General features: G+C 42.5%; 1 protein-coding gene and 1 pseudogene across 1 annotated transcript in view; both read right to left on the bottom strand.

The window, feature by feature from the left end:
• HS3ST4 (heparan sulfate-glucosamine 3-sulfotransferase 4) overlaps positions 1-19787 on the bottom strand; it is a 384854-nt gene that overhangs the window by 336193 nt on the left and 28874 nt on the right. The gene's annotated exons all lie outside the window — the stretch shown is intronic.
• LOC112064853 (uncharacterized) lies at positions 16499-16616 on the bottom strand (annotated as a pseudogene).

Raw genomic sequence — 19787 nt, 5'->3', positions numbered from 1 at the left:
CTTCCGGAGCCTGCGCTCCGCAACGGGAGAGGCCACAACAGTGAGAGGCCCACATACCGAAGAAAAAAAAAAAAAAAAAAAAAAAAACTTATCAAGTTAACACTTAAATTTTGTGAATTATATTGAATGTAAACTATACTTCAATAAAATTGATTTTTAAGGGAGTAATAAAATATTTAATGTGCATAAAATATAGGACATGGCCCAGTATTCTGCATCTTTAATAAGCATCTCTAGCAAATTGGATACGGTCTAAGAACAACCATTTCAGAAACACTGATGGAGTGATCATCTATTCAGAGTCATATTCGGGAAGGTCTCAAGTTGTGCAATACATGACCCAATGCTTGACCTTGTTCAAAATGTTATCACCAACATATCTGTGGCCAATATTGTCAGTTGCCCAACTCACCATTTATTCTTTCTTCCATTTTTAGTAATAGAACTCTTATTTTTATCTGGGTACATAGTTCACTAGCCAAAAGACTGTATTTCCCAGACTCTCTTGCAACTCGACATGGCCATGTGATTATGTCCTGGCCAATGAGAAGTGTTCTTCAAGATTTCCAGGAAAACTCCTATAAAAGGAAGAAATGTGGGCTTCCCTGGTGGCGCAGTGGTTGAGAGTCCACCTGCCGGTGCAGGGGACACGGGTTCGTGCCCCGGTCCAGGAAGATCCCACATGCCACGGAGCGGCTGGGCCCGTGAGCCATGGCCGCTGAGCCTGCGCGTCCGGAGCCTGTGCTCCGCAACGGGAGAGGCCACAACAGTGAGAGGCCCGCGTACCGCAAAAAAAAAAAAAAAAAAAAAAAAAGGAAGAAACGTGACCTTCATTTTCTCTTTTCTATGCCTCCCACTTACAATGGCTGGAGTCCCAGAAGCTATCCTGAACCCTGAGGTAGCATATTAAAGATGGAGAAACACCTATTAAAGGGAGCCTGAGTCCCTGATGGCCATGGAGAATTTAGAGACTATGTTAGAACAAGCTCAACTCTGGAATTCTTTTATGATGAAGAGAAAAACAGACTTCTGTCTTATTTTAAGTCGCTGTTATTTGGGATGTTTCTACTAGATGCAGCCAAACCTAATCCTGTCTCATATATGCAGTTTATTAATTTTGTATTTCACACCAAGCTTGTTTCATTATCCAGTGTGCTGGGTGAGAGAATCAAACTTCAGGCAACTATAAAAGATATCTGGGGTATGGAGAAAAAGGAACCCTCCTACACTGTTGGTGGGAATGTAAATTGGGGAACAGTATGGAGGCCCCTTAAAAAAGCTAAAAATAAAGTTACCACATGATCCTGCAATCCCAGTCCTGGGCATATATCTGGAGAAAACTCTAATTCGAACAGATACACACACCCCAATGTTCACAGCAGCACTATTTACAATAGCCAAGACATGGAAGCAACCTAAATGTCCATTGACAGACGAATGGATAAAGAAGATGTGGTATATATAATGGAATATTACTCAGCCATAAAAAAGAATGAAATAATGCCATTTGCAGCAACAAGGATGGAGCTAAATATTATCATACTAGTGAAGTCAGACAGAGAAAGATAAATATTATATGATATCACTTATATGTGGAATCTAAAAAGTTGATACAAATGAACTTATTTACAAAACAGAAATAGACTCACAGATATAGAAAACAATCTTACGGTTACCAAAGGGGAAAGGGGGGAGAGGGATAAATTAAGAGTTTGGGATTAACGTATATACACTACTATATATAAAACAGATAAACAAGAAAGACTTACTGTATAGCACAGAACTATATTCAATATCTTATAATAACTTATAAGGGAAAAGAACCTGAAAAAGAATGTGTGTGTGTGTTACTGAATGATTTTGTTGTACACCTAAAACTAATACAACATTGTAAATCCACTACACTTCAATTTAAAAAATAGTTTAAAAAAAGATACCTGGCCAAAATCGGGATGAATGGAAAAGTCTATTGGGAGTCTTAGCTGACCACAGGACTCATTTTTGTCAACCTTGTGATGTAGATAATTTTTTAAAACTAATTCAATATCAAATTACATTAAAGGAGGTAGGGTATAAAGAACAAAGAAGATGAGCTTTCTGACAGGCTTTTTAGACAATGGATGAAATACTGAATTTATTCTGAACACCTCTTTTGAAGAAGAATGCTGACAAAATTGAGGTGATCCAGAAAGGAACAGAGAGCGTGGTCAAAGGCCTAGAAAATGTCAACCGAAGAATTTAGACTATCTAAACCTGGGAAGCGTTTACTGGGATGGGATGATACAGATGATGGGAAATATCTACAAAGCCATCATGTTCTAGAATAGTAAGACTCATTCTGTGTAGCTATAGAAGCAGCAAGTAGAACAGGATGTGAGTCAATGGAAATCAGCATAAGAAGATCCATCAAACAACAAAAAAAAATGAACTGCCTTACAAAATACTGACTTCTCTGATATGCTGATTGATTAATTGATTTACACCTCACCTTGTGCCCAAAATAAATATCTAACATTTTAAAGTGATTATGTGAGAACACTCTTCTGAGTGCTTTATATGTATAATTCATTTGATTCACACAACAGTCTTAAGTAGTTACTATTATTATCCCTATTTGTATGGATGAGCAAACTGAGAAAGAAAGGTTAACTAACTCGCCCAAGGTCACACAGATAAGAGAATGGATGCTAAGCCAAGATTCAAAGGCAAGTGTACTGGCCCTGGAAGCCCACGTGCTCATCACCAGACAGCTACACTGCCTCTTCCTCGCTGAAACATGCAAGGCTTCCTATGATTGTCCTGTTACTGGAGCAGACCATAACAATTAGCTGTCTAGAATGTTAAGGTGACAACTGGGTATGATGGACCTCTGATATCTTCAATGACTTGGGACTTTGGGGAAGCTAGTGGGATTCCGGTTTTGTGGAACTGTTGGTATGCTGGGTTTGTAACATGTAGAATTTGATGTGAATGTAACACAACTGGAAGGTAGTTCAAGTGAAACATTAGAAATCAGAGGCACACATTTGTCACAAAGGTCAAGGCTAGATATAAAGAATTTGAAATCACTCTTTGGATATGTGACCAATGAAGCCATGAAGCATTCACATTTGAGAAGCTAGAAAGCAGAGACCGAAGAAGGCAGATGCTAAGGCCGAAACCATGAACCATGCATTGCACACAGAGAGTAGAAAGAGAAACCCCAGTGGCAGCTAAGCATGGAAATAGCCTCATGCTCCAGAAGATAGTACAAGAATCTTTCAGAGGGTTGAATAACTGAGAAGTGTGAGATCTCTGTTGCCTTTGTTTGCCAAGAATCCACTCCCCCTTATTCTTCCAACAGCACCCCATTTTCCTCTGAGAACCATCCCTCTCTGTCATGTTTTCCTGGAGTGGTTGACCCCATTCCCTGGAGAATCCAAGGCTGCCCGTATTTCAAACCTGGCCAATAAGCATAGCCTATTTCCCCTGATCACCACGGTTGGTTTAGGGTGAACAAACATAAGACCCAAGTGGGTCTAATGAGAATCAACACTGAAACGTTTGGTGAATTATTAGGAAGATACTTCCTCTTTACCACCCCGGGTATCTAAGCCAGTAAGATGAATTCATGGAGCTACCAGGACCATCTTTGCCGCTATGGGGAGAGCTTGCCCATAAATGAACCAACACGAAAAAAAAGTAAAGCCAAGGGATTGGCTGGGGCCGGGGGGTGGGCATTTGTACTCCCAGATCCTGCTATTTAAGTATTTACATATACCCCCTAGATTTTTCATTTATGTGAGCAAATAAATTCTCCTTTTCAGTTGGTTTTTGTCATTTGCCACTGAAAGCAATGGTCAATATATCATCTATGTCTCAGAGATACCTCTTTCTTTATGTATCCATGCCTCTCTACTACATCATAAATTCCTTGAGAGCAAGAAGTGTGCTTCCCCACATGGCAGCACCTAGCACAGAGCCAGGCACAATCTTGGTAGAAACAAACCTCACTGAATTATTTCACATCAATTAAATGAAATAATACAGGCAATAATGTGGCAAGAGCCACAGAGCATTTTTTTACTATTATTTTTTTTACTATTATTTCAAAGACAGATGGTATCATAGCCTCTCTTTATGTTTAAAGCTTACCGAATCTGAAGTTCAATCAAGTTCATTAAGAAGAGGTACCCTCAAAGTACTTTGTTCAGCCACGTATAATCTTTAACAATCTTGGCCTACTGCTTTTTCCCCCCCTCTTCTTTCTCGAATGTACCCTTTAAGGAAATGCAGTTGCTGGCACTTAAAATCAGATCTTGGCAAGGTAAATGCTTTCCTTTATATGAAAACAAAACAAAACAAAAAGGATTGAGGAGTAGTACATCATTTAAAGTAATAAAAAAAAATTTATTATCCATCTCTGATGTTCAAATGGAAAATGTCTGTGTATAATGAATCTTGCAACATTTGCTGAAGCCCTGCATGAGAAGGAAAGAAGAAAATGACTCAAAAATAGAAATCTCTTCAATTCAAATACTTTTCACAAAAGGAAAGTATACACACACACACACACACAAACTGTATAGTATAATCAGAAATATAATAGTGACAGATTCTAGACAGAAACTAAAAATCTCTGATAGGCTCAGAAATGAGAAACTCTCACCATATCTTTCAACTATATATACCCTTTATATACTCTTTCTCTCCCTGGATCTTAGCAAACAGAAATTTAGAAGTAAATTAAGGGGAGAGGAGGAAACCTCATCCACTAAAGCAATTAAGAATGTGGGTTTGGGAGGGCAGGGAAGATGAGAGTCCCTGGACCTGGCACTGTGTGACTTCGGGCAAGTCATCTCACCTCTCTGAGCTTCAGTTTCCGCATCTATATAAGGGGTGACATAATCATAGGTCGCTGGGATTGAGTCAGAAAACGGCATGGAAAGTGCTTACCACAAAGGAGTGATCGCTCTAAATTATCCTTTCGTTCTGCGTGGTTTAAACCAGCCACCATGACATCAACAAGACTTCCTCTCCATGAAAGAAGCCACAACCAGAATATCTGACTGCCAATCGTGGCTCTGCTTCTAACTATCAATACTTGTCCCACCTTGACCAAGTTAATTCAACGTCTTGAAAAGGAGTCACTTGGAACCTAAGATCTTTGAGGCTCATCCCATCCAAGACTCGACCTGTTCAGAGCAGGCAAATACCTATATTAAGGGAACAGGAAGAAACGTGTCCTGAGCACTAGTGCCTCCTCTCTGCCTTTCCGGAGGAGGCCTTGAAGGGTGCCAATACTTTAAATACTTCAACCACAGGAAGATGCCAATGCATCTTTGCTCCCCTGTAATCAAAAGGTCTGTGAACTCACACTTGAAATCTCAAAGAACGCTTAAGTGGAAAGAACATCTTTCAACAACCAAAAACATAATCCTCCTCACGTTTTGCCATCCCAAATAGACAGAGACTTTCAGGGAGTCGTGCTCCAGAAAGCACTTTTCAGGAAACCATCAGCTTAAGACATCACCCATCCAATTCACTTTGACACTGATGAGCGATGACACCGTTCCTTAGAAAACAGAAACAGGAATGGCAGACCATCACTACGACAGCCAACTATTGGGCAGTCTTTTGGGTTGCTTTTTTTTTTTCAGTGTGTCATTCGCTAAAGAGGGAAAATGGGCAGGTTACAAATAGCTGCCTGTCTAACTGGAGGCTTGAGATAATTAGTAGACAATTCTGATTCTTCATCCATTTGTTCACTTATTCAATAAATATTTATTAAGTGTGAGGTTCTGTTCTGGAGGCTGAGGATATAGCAGTAAACAAAACAGGCAAGATCCTTGCTCTCAATGTATACACTAGTGGAAGGACACAAACCAAAAATAATAAAGTAATAACGCTGCCATGAACCCTGAGGTGCACCTATATTTTCCTATGAGTCTTTTCATTTTCTTTGGCTAAATATCCAGGAGTGGAATTGGTGGATCATATGGTGGTTCTATTTTTAATTTTTTGAAGAACCTCCATGGAAGCGACCTGAGTGTCCATCAACTGATGAATGGATAAAGATGCTGTGGTGTATGTGTGTGTGTGTATACACATATATACACCTATATATAATGGAACATTACTGAGCCATAAAAAAGAATGAAATTTTGCCATTCGCAGCAACATAAATGGACATGGAGGGTATTATATTTAGTGAAATAAGTCAGACAGAGAAAGACGAATACTGCATGTTTTCAAGTGTATGTGGAATCTAAAAAATAAAACAAACAAATATAACAAAACAGAAACTGACTCACAGAGATGGAGAACAAACTAGTGGTTACCAGAGGGGAGAAGTGTGGGGGAAGGGCAACATAAGTGAAGAGGTAGATTAAGAGGTACAAACCACTAGGTATAAAATAAACAAGTAACAAAGATGTAATGTACTGCACAGGGAATAGAGCCAACATTATATGGAGTATAATCTATAAAAATATCAAATCCTTATGTTGTACAGCTGAAACTAATACAGTATTGTAAGTCAACTATACTACAATGAAAATAGTAATAATCAGATGAACAAACAAGATAATCTCAGGCAGTGACAAGTACTATGGTGGAAATAAACTAAGCAGTATGACAGAAAATGACCCAGGCTGGAGGGAGCAAGGCTGCAGCCTATGCAGGCAGGTTATGCTCTGAACACTTCTAGAGGGTACCATTCACACCATGAATGAGTGAAAAGGAAGAGACAGCCATGCAAAGCCAAGGGCAAAAGCCACTGAGGTCAGGTTTTCTCGAACGGGATGCTATTGGCATTTGGCATGGGATTGTTTTTCTTGTGTGGGTCTGTCCTGAGCATGGCAGGACATTTAGCATCCCTTGACCCTCCCCCGTACCCAATATCTGTAGGGTCCTCTAGGTAGTCATTGGGGTAGCCGAAGATGTTTCCACTCTTTTCCCTAGAGGAAGGGCTACAACTCCCCTTGTTGAGAACCACTGATACAGCACAAAACAAAAGCCAGGGCCTTGAGTTAGAAACAAGCCTGGGCTGTGCAGTGAACAGCAAGAAGGCCAGTGTGCCTGGCATATAATGAGTGATGGGGAAAGAGGCGAGAGTTGACTTTATAGCCATATATGCTTAGCTGTGGCATACTGAGTTTGCTTGCTGTCAGCTGGGAAGATTTCATACAGGAGACAGAGGATGAGCAGGCCACAGTTACACACACACTTTCTGTACAGCACCAGGAAAGGGGATACAATTCTATGCGCAATCTGATGACATTTTGCTGCCCTGGTGCTGCAATTAGCAAAGCTGGGAGGAGAGGAAAGGGAGCAAACTACAATATTTCATCAATCCTAAAATGTATCTTTTTATTCACATCTCAACCTAGCTGAAATCACAATGTGTCTCACATCATCATCACATATTGTCACTGCCTGAGTCTGCCTCAAAACTAGCAGCAGCCTGGAAGAAAATCCTGAGGGCACGGATGGGGCACTCTTTAAGAAATGCTGCCAGAGCAACAGCCTAGGTGGAATTAAGAATGATAGCACGAAGAACACGCAAGAGAAGGACACTGCTAACTGGGGGTGGCTTAGAAGGGTCAAACTCTGAATAAGAAATGTCAGGAATCCATGGACCAATTTAACTCATTTATTTTTTTCTGATGTATGAATGCACAAGAGTGATGGAAGATAAATGTTCAAGCATAAGGATGCTCTTCCCAATAAATGTGAAATTTTAAAATTCTACATGTAAAAGTACCGTCATGGTTTAATTAGCAATGCTCTATTCCTAGTGATCCTAAGAGTAAGAGGGCACATTATAGATTCGAGGAAATCTGAGAACCTTTACTGAACATCCAGCCGGTGCCAGGAATTTTATATGTGCTATACAGCAAGGAATCTCACAGCAGCAGTCTAAAATCCACAGGATGAACTCCACTTCACAGACATTAATAAGTAACTTCACCGTGGCACGGTTTCTTTTCTCACTTCAAATGAACCGTGTCCAATATTTAAAGGGCCAAGGTCACTCTGCAGGGACACGACGACCAAGAGTGGTCCCATCCTCAAAAACATGGTCTTGCAACATTGCTTTGGATCTCATCGCTCCAATCATCCCCCTCACTCTGCCTTTGCAATAGTTCATTTTAAGCATCAACTTGACTGGGCTAAGGGATGCCCAGAGAGCTGGCAAAACATGATTTCTGGGTGTGTCTGTGAGGGGCTTTCCAGAAGAGGTAAGTATTTGAATCAGTAGACTGAGCAAAGAAGATCCACGCTCACCAGTGTGGGCGGGCATCACGCATGCTTTTGAGGGCCGGAATAGAACAGAAAGATGGAAGAAGGGCAAATTTGCTCTCTCTGCTTGAGCTGGACGCCCACCTTCTCCTGCCCTCAGACACTGGGACCCCTGGTTCTTGGGCCTTCGGACTCGGAATAAATTACATTACATACCACCAGCTTTCCTGGTTCCCCGTCTTGCAGATGGCAGATCATGGGACTTCTTGGCCTCTGTAATCCCATGAACCAATTCCTTATAATAAATTAGTATCTTTCTATAGATGATGGATATAGATACAGCTATAGGTGCAGATATAGAAATTGGTTCTGTTTCTCTGGAGAACCCTAATACAGTCTTGGAAAACATCCTTTGACCTCTGCTCAGACACCATGGGGAGGCCCATCTGGAGGCCACTCAGAGGCATGAAGGGATGAAACCTGCGCTAGGACAGATGGAGAGGGATTCGTGAGAAGCGCTGCAAAGTTGGATGGGACCTGATGAAAAAAATTAAACTGTTGCAAGATCTTAGGCAAAGAATTTGGCCCATCAGAGCCTCTCTGCCTAGGTTTTTTTCTTCCTCTTCTAGTAATTAGTACCCCAACTTCCCTTCGGGGAACATCCCTCCTCCTTCTCAGTCTCTGTTGTTTGGTGCAGGATGCCTCCAGCCTAGCTACAGGCATGGCAGGAGACCCGGGTCTGTGCCATTAGGTTCACAGCGATTGGTTCAGGGATGGGTACACAGCCCAATCAGGGCCAGTGAGAATCAGCCTCGGAACTTCTGCCGCATTCCCTCTCCTCTGCTATGGGCGGGCCATCGGAAAGTAAGCCTGGAATTACTGGCAGCCACCACATAGAGGAGGCCTGCCTGAGAACAAAGCCAGCGCAGAGCAGAGCAAAGACGTAGAGACAGATAGAGCCCAGATGGTTTTGAATCCCTGGATCCAGCTTTGCCTTAAACCTCTACACAATGTTAGATTTTTCAGTTAGTTAAGCAAATCAGTTCCTTTCTTGGGGAAGGAAAATGTCACGTGCAACAGACAGAGCCTTCACTTACAAACATTATACAGGTATCCTCCATTTTCAAAAGTTTGCCTTACTCCACTTCGCTTTTACAAAATACCTACATGAGTATCTATTTTCTCTAACTGAAAGAAATCTGAAGAGGATCTTCACTGTTATGAAAAAAGGTGAAAAGCAAAAACAGCGTTCAGGGCTTGTTTTGCAGCAAGTCCAGCCGTTATAGAGGCAGGGCACACCCCCTGCAGCAGGAGTGGCATCACCAAGCGCCTTCCCCAGGAACCCCACTCAGCATCTCGGCATCAAGCCGCCACAGCCCTGAAATGTGTCTGTGAGCACCTGTGCTTTATCTCAATTGATTCTGTGTATCTGTGAGCGAGATGTGTCCTAAGGTAATTGCTGCTTCGCTTTACGCCATTTCAACTTACAAAATGCTTCATGCTCTACTTTCGCATAGCGGGGGAATCCTGTACACTACTATATCCTGTAGCGCTGATGGCCTAAATGTTCAGGCAGGTGGACCGTGTCGGCCTCTTATCCAAGCTCTGAATGAGAATTTTTCTACAAGAGTGTAAGTGGCTGGCGGCCAAGGTCTTCCATGCACAGACGCCGGAAGTATACTCACTGCAATACCCTAGGAAATCAATTACATTGCCAAAGGTTTTCTAGATCAAAGCCTGGTTCAGAATTCACAAAGCACACTCCACTGTAGACAGGACTCCCGGTAAGGTCAGCCCCCCACCATAGCCTGGCATGAGTGTCTCAGGGGAATAATGTAAGATGCACAAGAAAATTCTATTGGGCCAACGTAGCTATTGGTCCCCTCATCACTCCCATCATAAAGCCTGAAATCCCCACCATCAGGTGCCCCCTTTGGTTTCTAGCACTCTCTTGCTCTCTCTCTCTCTCTCTCCCTCTCAAAGGCTTCTGTTGGGATACATCTGTGTCACACAGGAAGGATCCCCTGAATTGACTAGCTCATCTATCCAGATCACACAGGTCTGCTCATTACACCAGCTGCAGGCTCCTAGGGGAATCAGAAAGGCCCGGGATTGTTGGCTTGTTTATGGCTCCACTACACTGTAAATTCCTTAAGGGGGAGGAATTGTGTCTTTCCTGGGCTCCACTGTATACCCAGCACCTCACTTAGTGCCTGGAACACAAGCACACAATCCATATGTATTGGATAAACGGTTAGTGGTAGACAGCCCTGGGGCTGGGAGTTAGGGCCTGGTTTCCAGTCCTAGCTCTGCCCCAAGTCTACACGTCTATTCATGCTTCTCTAGGCGCCTGGGTCCGCATTCCGAATGAGGATGTGGGCCTCTGAGATCTAGGATCAAATCCAGGAGTCCTGCACAGCTGGGTTTGTTTGGCCCATCTTGTGATTTTACACTTTTGTAACAATCTAAAAAACTGGGAGATTTCGTATAAAAATTCAGATCTCTGGTTTTTCTTTCATAATGGAAGCTTTGGCAACTTTGAGTACACGCTGCACATGGCGGCGAAGGGCCAGAAAATAGTAAGGGCTGCACCACTGGATGGAGCCTAAAATTGCCCACCCTCCACAGTCCCAATGTGGTCCCTGCACCAAGGCCAAAGGTCAGCTATTTATGATCACAGGATTCTGTTTCTTTTCTTTTAGGAAATAAATGTCTATAAAGATAGACCGAGAGGGTCATGTTTTAAAAAACATTTAGAGAGAGCACATTCCTTTGCAGGAGTGAACTTAATCCCCGCGTAGTTAATAATACATCCATCACCCATGCAGCATCACTATAGATGCCAGGTGCCATGCTAAGCACACTACCTTTATTTCACCCATTCAGTCCTAGATACTATGACTATCCAAATTTTTAAAAAGAAGAAACGGAGAAACAGAAAGGTTCAGTAATTTGTCCAAGATAACACAGCCAGTGAGCAGCCTCTAAGCCTGGAACTCAGGCAGCCTGCATGCACCTATCACACGCCACTGCCACATGCTTTTGAGCTGAAAGAACCCAGCCTAACTCACGCCCAGACTTTTGCACTCACCTGTTAACCAATTTAGTCTCCTCTGCTTCCCCACCCTTTTTCAGAAAGGGAAACTGAGACCCACAGATGGGAAGTAATTTTTTTTTCCCAAAAAATTCATTAAAAAATTTGGGACAGGACAAAGGCCAGAAACCAAGCCAACCAACTTCCAGCACTGCTCTTTTTTCTAACACCAGGATGTTTAATCCTGGAGCCTAGACTGGAGATAAATTCTCAGGCAGCTTCTTTAGGAACCACGAAACCTGAGTCATTTTAAAGAGTCCCACTCACTACCTTGTAAAATGTGATGCTACATAACCAGGCTGGAGGCTCAGATACCCGAGGAAACAAGCCCAAATACAGACGGGTGTCCAGCGTTGGCTTGTGCATGGGTGTCTCCTGGCACCCTGCACCAAGCTGCTTGAGAAAGGGGAATAGGTAACAAATCCAGTTATCTGAGCCCAGGCTCAAGATGGAAAGAGTCAAGATGACTCAGAGGAACAACCACCAAAGATACTAAGAGTGCATCTCACATCACCAATTTACAGGCACTTCTAAAATAATAAGATGCATGTGCTTCCATTTTGATAATCTCTAAAATATACCATCCACTGTTCCCATTTCCCCATATCCTGGAGGAAGAGGAAGCCTAGGCAAAAGGTTCTAGAAATCCTCTACATGAGGTGGATCTCAGAGACTGTCTTACTAGGAAGGCCCCTTTAATCTATAAATCTACAAGGTAGGTATGGAGCTCCTTAGCGCACTATCAATTTATTATCAGAATGCATTATTTTTACTATGATTACTGATGTTAGCAACAATGGATGCTGCCATTTTTTAAAATTTTATTTTATATTATAGTTGATTTACAATGTTATTTTAGTTTCAGGTGTACAGAAAAGTGATTCATTTATACACATACACATATCCATTCTTTTCCAGATTACTTCCCATATAGGTTATTACAGAACACTAAGTAGAGTTTCCTGTGCTATACAGTAGGTCCTTGTTGATTATCTATTTTACATATAGTAGTGTGTATCTGTTAATCCCAAACTCCTAATTTATCCCTCCCCACCACGTTTCCTCTTTGGTAACCATAAGTTTGTTTTCAAAGTCTGTGAGTCTATTTCTGTTTTCTAAGTTCATCTGTATCATTTTTTTTAGATTCCACATATAAGTGATATCATATGATATTTGTCTTTCTCTGTCTTCACTTAGTATGATAATCTCTAGGTCCATCCATGTTGCTGCAAATGGCATGATTTCATTCATTTTTATGGCTGTGTAATATTCCATTGTCTATATACACCACATCTTCTTCAGCCATTCCTCTGTCGATGGACATCTAGGTTGTGGATGTTGCCATTACACGGCTGTGTACTACGTGCTAAGCACAGTGTGGAAAGCCTTACTTGCTCTAACCTACTAATCAGCATAACTATGCCATGAAGTAGGTACTACGGTTACCCTCCTGTAACTGATGAGGAAACAGACACTCTGAAGGGTTAGATGACATGCCCCAAGTTCCACAGCTAGGAAGCAGCAGGAGCAAGGTCAGCAATTAAAACACAGGGCTTCCAGGCTTCCCTGGTGGCGCAGTGGTTGAGAGTCCGCCTGCCGATGCAGGGGACGCGGGTTCGTGCCCCGGTCCGGGAAGATCCCACGTGCCGCAGAGCGGCTGGGCCCGTGAGCCATGGCCCCTGAGCCTCCGCGTCCGGAGCGTGTGCTCCGCAACGGGAGAGGCCACAACAGTGAGAGGCCCGCGTACCGCAAAAAAAAAAAAAAAACAGAAACACAGGGCTTCCAATAACCCACGCAACCCTACCTCCTTCCAGAAATCTAATTGGTCCTATTCAAGTAGTGGGATGTTTTTTGAGTTCTCTTGTTCAACCAGTCAAGACTGCATGAGCTTATCACCAAAACCCATTTCTTAAGGCCGCTTCAGGGTGTCAAGAGCTCCATGGGGTCACCCAGGCTCTGCCCATCCACTGTGACACCCAGAAAGCCAGCCGAAAGTCAATGGGTATCACTGTGAATAGCTGGGGCGGGGGGGGAAGAAAACTTGTTGCTCTCCAGTGCTTGTTAGCATGAAAATAATCATGCATCTCCCACTGCTTGGGTGGCAGTTACAAGGGTCAGCCAAAGAGATGGCATTACAATGTAGTGCACCAAATGAGTCATCAGGATGAGAGTATCAATTTATTTGAGCAGACATGTGTTGAGAGAATTCATCCAATGTAAAAAGGTAGCTGATTTAAACTGCCTCCAAAAAGTACCACCTACTTGACAATCTCTCGTAACGCTCATCTGGTGCCCAGGGTTTACGGGGAAGGAAAAGGGGTGAGAGAAAGGAAGGGAGAGGGAAAAGCTACAGTATTTGCTTTAGAATATTTGTTTTAAAGACCTTAGTTTCAAAAATGGAAAGCCCGCTCCAGTTACTTTGACTGAAACTTGATCCCTGGAATCCTAAGAGAGGGCAGGCCACCTCTAGTCACATGCCTTGTGGGTCTTGCAATACTTCCACCCCAATTTTGCATCAGGAGAGGCCAAGTGAAAATGCAGCAATATGATGAAACGGCTCCTTTGCAAACATTATGAAAAGATTTATCCTCCCAAGGTAGAGTCTAACCAAATGGTTTGCTCACTGTGGGACAGCAAAGAGATGAAAGCAAGTCTTCAGATTTGCATATAGTACAAGAAAGCATCTTTATTTTCCCATCAGCTTGCACTTGCCTGACCTAGAATCTGTGCTGGTGTGGGAGTGTGCACTAAAGGGTTTACTCAGCAGGCTTGGGGTCCCCAAACCTTGCACACTCCAAAGAAAAGACTGACCCTTGACCATGCCCTGGGAGATAAACTCTGAACCCTTGGAATACCCTACCTGATAAGAGTGTCTTTGTATACCTGAGACAGTGGACCACGCCAAACAATTTACGCTAACACTGTGATTTACAGTGAACAGCTGTTTTTGTTTGCCTGGGGCCCTGAGCCATGCCAAATCAGTTGGACCTTTAGAAGGGCAGATCCTGGAGGCTGAGTTGCTAAGGTCATCAGTCGGGCACTCCATGCCTAGGTGACTGATCGCCAGTACAATTCCTGGACATCAAGTCTCGGTGAGCTTCCCTGGTTGGCAACACTTAGCACATCTGTCACTGTTGTTGGGAGAATTAGTGCTGTCTGTGCAACTCCACTGGGAGAACACAACTGTAAGCTTGGGTCTGGTTTCTCCTGGACTCTGCCCTCTGTGTCTTTTTCCTTTGTTGATGTTAATGTGCATCCTTTCCTGACTGGGAGTATAACATCTTTTCTGAGTTCTGTGAGTCCTGTTTGAAAATCATCCAACAGGAAGGTGGTTTTGGAGGTACCCAACCCAGGCAGGGAGGGAGAGAGGGGGAAAGGAGGAAGGGAGGCAGGAAGGAAGGAAGAAAGAAAGGAAGGAAGGGAGAGAGGGATGGAAGGAAGGAGAAAGGGAGGAAGGGAGGAAAGGAGGGAGGGAAGTGGGTGGGAGGGAAGGAATAAAATGAAACAAGAAGAAAAAACGCCAAGGAATTGTTCTAGTGCCAAATTTCTTGCTGTTTGGGCTCAAAGTAACAGCAGGAAAGAAAATACCATGTACACAAGAGCCTCGAAAGACACAGAAAACATAAAAATCAGAGGCTGTCCCTGCAACACCCAGGGCATCAATGAAGATTCTATCATGCCGGCATTGAGACTGCTTTGTCTGTTTCCCCAGTACAACGACTAACCTCCACCACTGAGAAATCGTAACTATGCCCTTCTGATGAAAACATTCCATTTCAGAAATAAAATAAAATTTTCAAAAGTGATCTGGAAGAGACTTACATAGATTACAGCATTAAATACTACTTTTCTTTCTTTCTGTGGTCAAACGAGAATAAAATGGATTGCTGCCTATTTCTGTACTGCCAGGGAAATTGTACAACCACGCTGAATGCTCTGGCAAAGCCGAGGGGATACGCTCCATGCCTGGACCCAATACTAGAAACTCAGGCCTCCATTCATACTCTTAACCCTTCTCAATTCATTGAAAACCACTTCAAGCAAAAATCATTTGAAAGAAATTACCTCTGTGTATTACACCATGAGCAGTGAAAAATGTCCCACCCGACACTCGATGGTCCCGAAGCAATAAAATTTTTGCTGAAGTGCAAGATGTAATAAGTCAGGGAAAAGAAGTCCCCAGGACAACAAAAGGGGAAAGGAAATGAGTGACAATCTGAGGCTTCAAGTCTCTCACAATACAAGGCATCACTAATTTGTACTTGGAAATCTGTCTTTGGGATTGAAATCCCAGAAAGTAACTTCCTCTCTATCGTTTCTCTGCCTGCCCAGGTGGTATCGTTAAACCGAACTACACTTCATCAAAAGAGGATGGAAATCCAGGCACTCGGATGGAACCTGCGTCTATTCCATGCTTTCCACATCTCCCAAATCAAAATGATGCAGGTGTGTTATGGAGTTGATAGCAAAAGTGGGATTTTGGAGGGTTCGATACACACACGTGTAGAACTTGTAGCCAGAGAAGGAAACCACGGGATTTCACACCATGAGATGCCTGGGGTCATTTTCCAAACACTGTTCCATTTCTTTTTTTAAAAAAATTTTATGTTATTTTTATTTTATCACAATTATTTTTTTATTATTTTTTTAAAGGTGGGAAAAGGTATGGTCCAAGAAATAAAAAGAGCAATAGTTTCAGAGACACATCTTAAATTATACTTGGTCTCTTCTCTAATACATATTATCTGAAGGAACACTGCCAATTAGTGAGTCAAAGTTTTATGCAGGACTTCCCTGGTGATGCAGTGGTTAAGAATACGCCTGCCAACGCAGGGGGACACGGGTTCGAGCCCTGGCCCGGGAAGATCCCACATGCTGAGGAGCAACTAAGCCTGTGCGCCACAACTACTGAGCCTGTGCTCTAGAGCCCGCGAGCCACAACTACTGAGCCCGCATTGCCACAACTAGTGAAGCCCGCACCTAGAGCCTGTGCTCTGCAACAAGAGAAGCCACCACCGTGAGAAGCCCACACACCGCAACGAAGAGTAGCCCCCGCTCACCACAACTAGAGAAAGCCCGCGTGCAGCAACGAAGACCCAGCACAGCAAAAAATTAATTAATTAATTAATTTAATTTTAAAAAAGAAAGCTTTATGCAATGGTTTGCTTTTTTTGTTTTTTAAGCCTACAGCACCCGGTATTCCCAGGTGGTCTCCCATCCAAGTACTAACCAGGCCTACCCTGCCTAGCTTCTGAGATCAGATGAGATCGAGTGCACTCAGGGTGTTATGGCTGTAGAGTACAATGGTTTGCTTTTATAATAGGTGCACTTTTTAAAAATTGGACTACAGTTGATTTACAATATTGTGTTAGTTTCAGGTGTACAGCAAAGTGATTCAGATAGATAGATAGACTGACTGATTCAGGTTATTTTCCATTATAGGTTAATACAAGATATTGGATATAGTTCCCGGTGCTATACAGTAAATCTTTATTGTTATCTATTTTAATATATAGTAGTACATATCTGTTAATCCCATACTCCTTATTTATCCCTCCCCCCTTTCCCCTTTGTTTTCTATGTCTGTGAGTCCGTTTTTGTTTTGTAAATAAGTTCATTTGTATTATTTTTTAGATGCCACATATACATGATATCATATAATAGTTGTCTTTCTCTGTGTCCCATTTCTTTTTCAGGAAAAGATCTCAGGAGAAAACTCCTAATTTCCCTACTTAATTCCTTGGTTTGCTGCTCCCAGCCTGGCTGCTCAGTGGGGCCCCATCTCTCCAGACTCTTCCTTCATGTCCCCTCAAAACCCATAGGATTAAAACTTCTTAAGGGTTTACTAGTTATCAGTACTGAGAACAGAAGACACAAAGAAACAAACACTGGAGATTCTCCTGGCATCTTGGTTTGTACAGCCACCTCCCCCCCACTGAGTCTCTGAGTCCTTATTCCTGAAGGTGTTGTTGCTATGGCCCTCCCGACCCTGCACAGCCCAGATACCTTCTTAATTCCCACTGACACCTTCCTAACAGGAGGTCTCTCCTAGCAGAACATCATCATAACAAGAAACAGCTTTCAGTTAACCAGGATCTACCAAGGGGCAGCCATCAGGCTAGGCACTTGATATAACTGATCTCCTTTAACCCAATCAACAGCCCTATGACAAAGGTATTATACTTTTCAGTTTTTAGATGAAAAAATAAAGTTCAGAGAAGTCAAGCAATTAGCCCAAGGTCACAGAGCTAGGATTTGGCAATCCTGTGACTGGATCCTGAATATAAATCTACTGAAAAGCTAATCAAAACAGAAGAGTAGTTAATTCAGGTGATAAGTGGTGTGAAGTATATAATGCACATTCCCAGGGTCTCCACATGTAGCCAAACCTTCTCTCTTCAAGCTCACCCCATTGTTTCCGTAAGGTCTGTAATGCTGAATTCAGATATACTGACTTTATCATAGTAAAGTGTGTGGACCAAAGGGCAGACAGCAGAAGCAAGAAGAACTACAATCCTGCAGCCTGTGGAACAAAAACCACATTCACAGAAAGACAGACAAGGTGAAAAGGCAGAGGGCTATGTACCAGATTAAGCAACAAGATAAAACCCCAGAAAAACAACTGAATGAAGTGGAGATAGGCAACTTTCCAGAAAAAGAATTCAGAATAATGAGATAAGTGACCTGCAAGACAGAATGGTGGAATTCACTGCTACAAACAGAACAGAATAAAGAAAAAAGAATGAAAAGAAATGAAGACAGCCTAAGAGACCTCTGGGACAAAATTAAACGTAACAACATTCACATTATAAGGGTACCAGAAGAGAAAGAAAGGACCAGAGAAAATATTTGAAGAGATTATAGTCGAAAACGTCCCCAACATGCGAAAGGAAATAGCCACCCAAGTCCAGGAAGTGCAGAGTGTCCCATACAGGATAAACCCAAGGAGAAACACGCCGAGACACATAGTAATCAAACTGGCAAAAATTAAAGACAAAGAAAAATTATTGAAAGCAGCAAGGGAAAAACAACAAATAACATACAAGGGAACTCCCATAAGGTTAACAGCTGATTTCTCAGCAGAAACTCTACAAGGCAGAGGGAGTGGCATGACATATTTAAAGTGATGAAAGGGAAGAACATACAACCAAGATTACTCTACCTGGCAAGAATCTCCTTTGGATTCGATGGAGAAATCAAAAGCTTTACAGACAAGCAAAACTAAGAGAATTAAGCACTACCAAACCAGCTCTACAACAAATGCTAAAGGAACTTCTCTCAGTGTTCTTAGAGAAGAAACACAGAGAAGAAAAGAACCTACAAAAACAAACCCCAAACAATTAAGAAAATGGTAACAGGAACATACATATAGATAATTACCTTAAACACGAATGGATTAAATGCTCCAATCAAAAGACACAGGCTCGGGCTTCCCTGGTGTGCAGTGGTTGAGAGTCCGCCTGCAAATGCAGGGGACACGGGTTCGTGCCCCGGTCTGGGAAGATCCCACATGCTGCAGAGTGGCTAGGCCCATGAGCCATGGCCGCTGAGCCTGCGCATCCAGAGCCTGTGCTCCGCAACGGCAGAGGCCACAACAGTGAGAGGCCCGCGTAACACACTGAGCCTGCGCATCCAGAGCCTGTGCTCCGCAACGGCAGAGGCCACAACAGTGAGAGGCCCGCTAACACACACACACACACACACACACACACACACACACAAAAAAGAGAGACACAGGCTCGCTGAATGGATACAAAAATAAGACCCATATATATGCTGTCTACAAGCGATCCACTTCGACCTAGGCACACATACAGACTGAAAGTGAGGGGATGGAAAAAGATATTCCATGCAAATGGAAATCAAAAGAAAGCTGGAGTAGCAATACTCATACCAGATAAAATAGACTTTAAAATAAAGAATGTTACAAAAGACAAGGAAGGACATTACATAACGATCAAGGGATCAATCCAAGAAGAAGATTAACAATTATAAATATATATGCACCCAACATAGGGGCACCTCAATATATAAGGCAAATGCTAACAGCTATAAAAGAGGAAATCAACAGTAACACAACAATAGTGGGGGACTTTTAACACCTCACTTACACCAATGGACAGATCATCCAAACACAAAATTACTAAGGAAACACAAGCTTTAAATGACACAAAAGACCAGATAGATTTAATCGATATTTATAGGACATTCCATCCAAAACCAGCAGATTACACTTTCTTCTCCAGTGTGCACGGAACATTCTCCAGGATAGAGCACATCTTGGGTCACAAATCAAGCCTCAGTAAATTTAAGAAAATAGAAATTATATCAAGCATCTTTTCTGACCACAATGCTATGAGATTAGAAATCAATTACAGGGAAAAAATTGTAAAAAACACAAACACATGGAAGCTAAACCATACGTTGCTAAATAACCAAGAGATCACTGAAGAAATCAAAGAGGAAATCA

Source organism: Physeter macrocephalus, chromosome 14 (assembly GCF_002837175.3).
Source record: "Physeter macrocephalus isolate SW-GA chromosome 14, ASM283717v5, whole genome shotgun sequence".
In the NCBI taxonomy this organism is placed as follows: Eukaryota; Metazoa; Chordata; class Mammalia; order Artiodactyla; family Physeteridae; genus Physeter; species Physeter macrocephalus.
The sequence above is the reverse complement of the archived record's forward strand: the minus strand, read 5'-3'. Positions and strand labels throughout refer to the sequence as shown.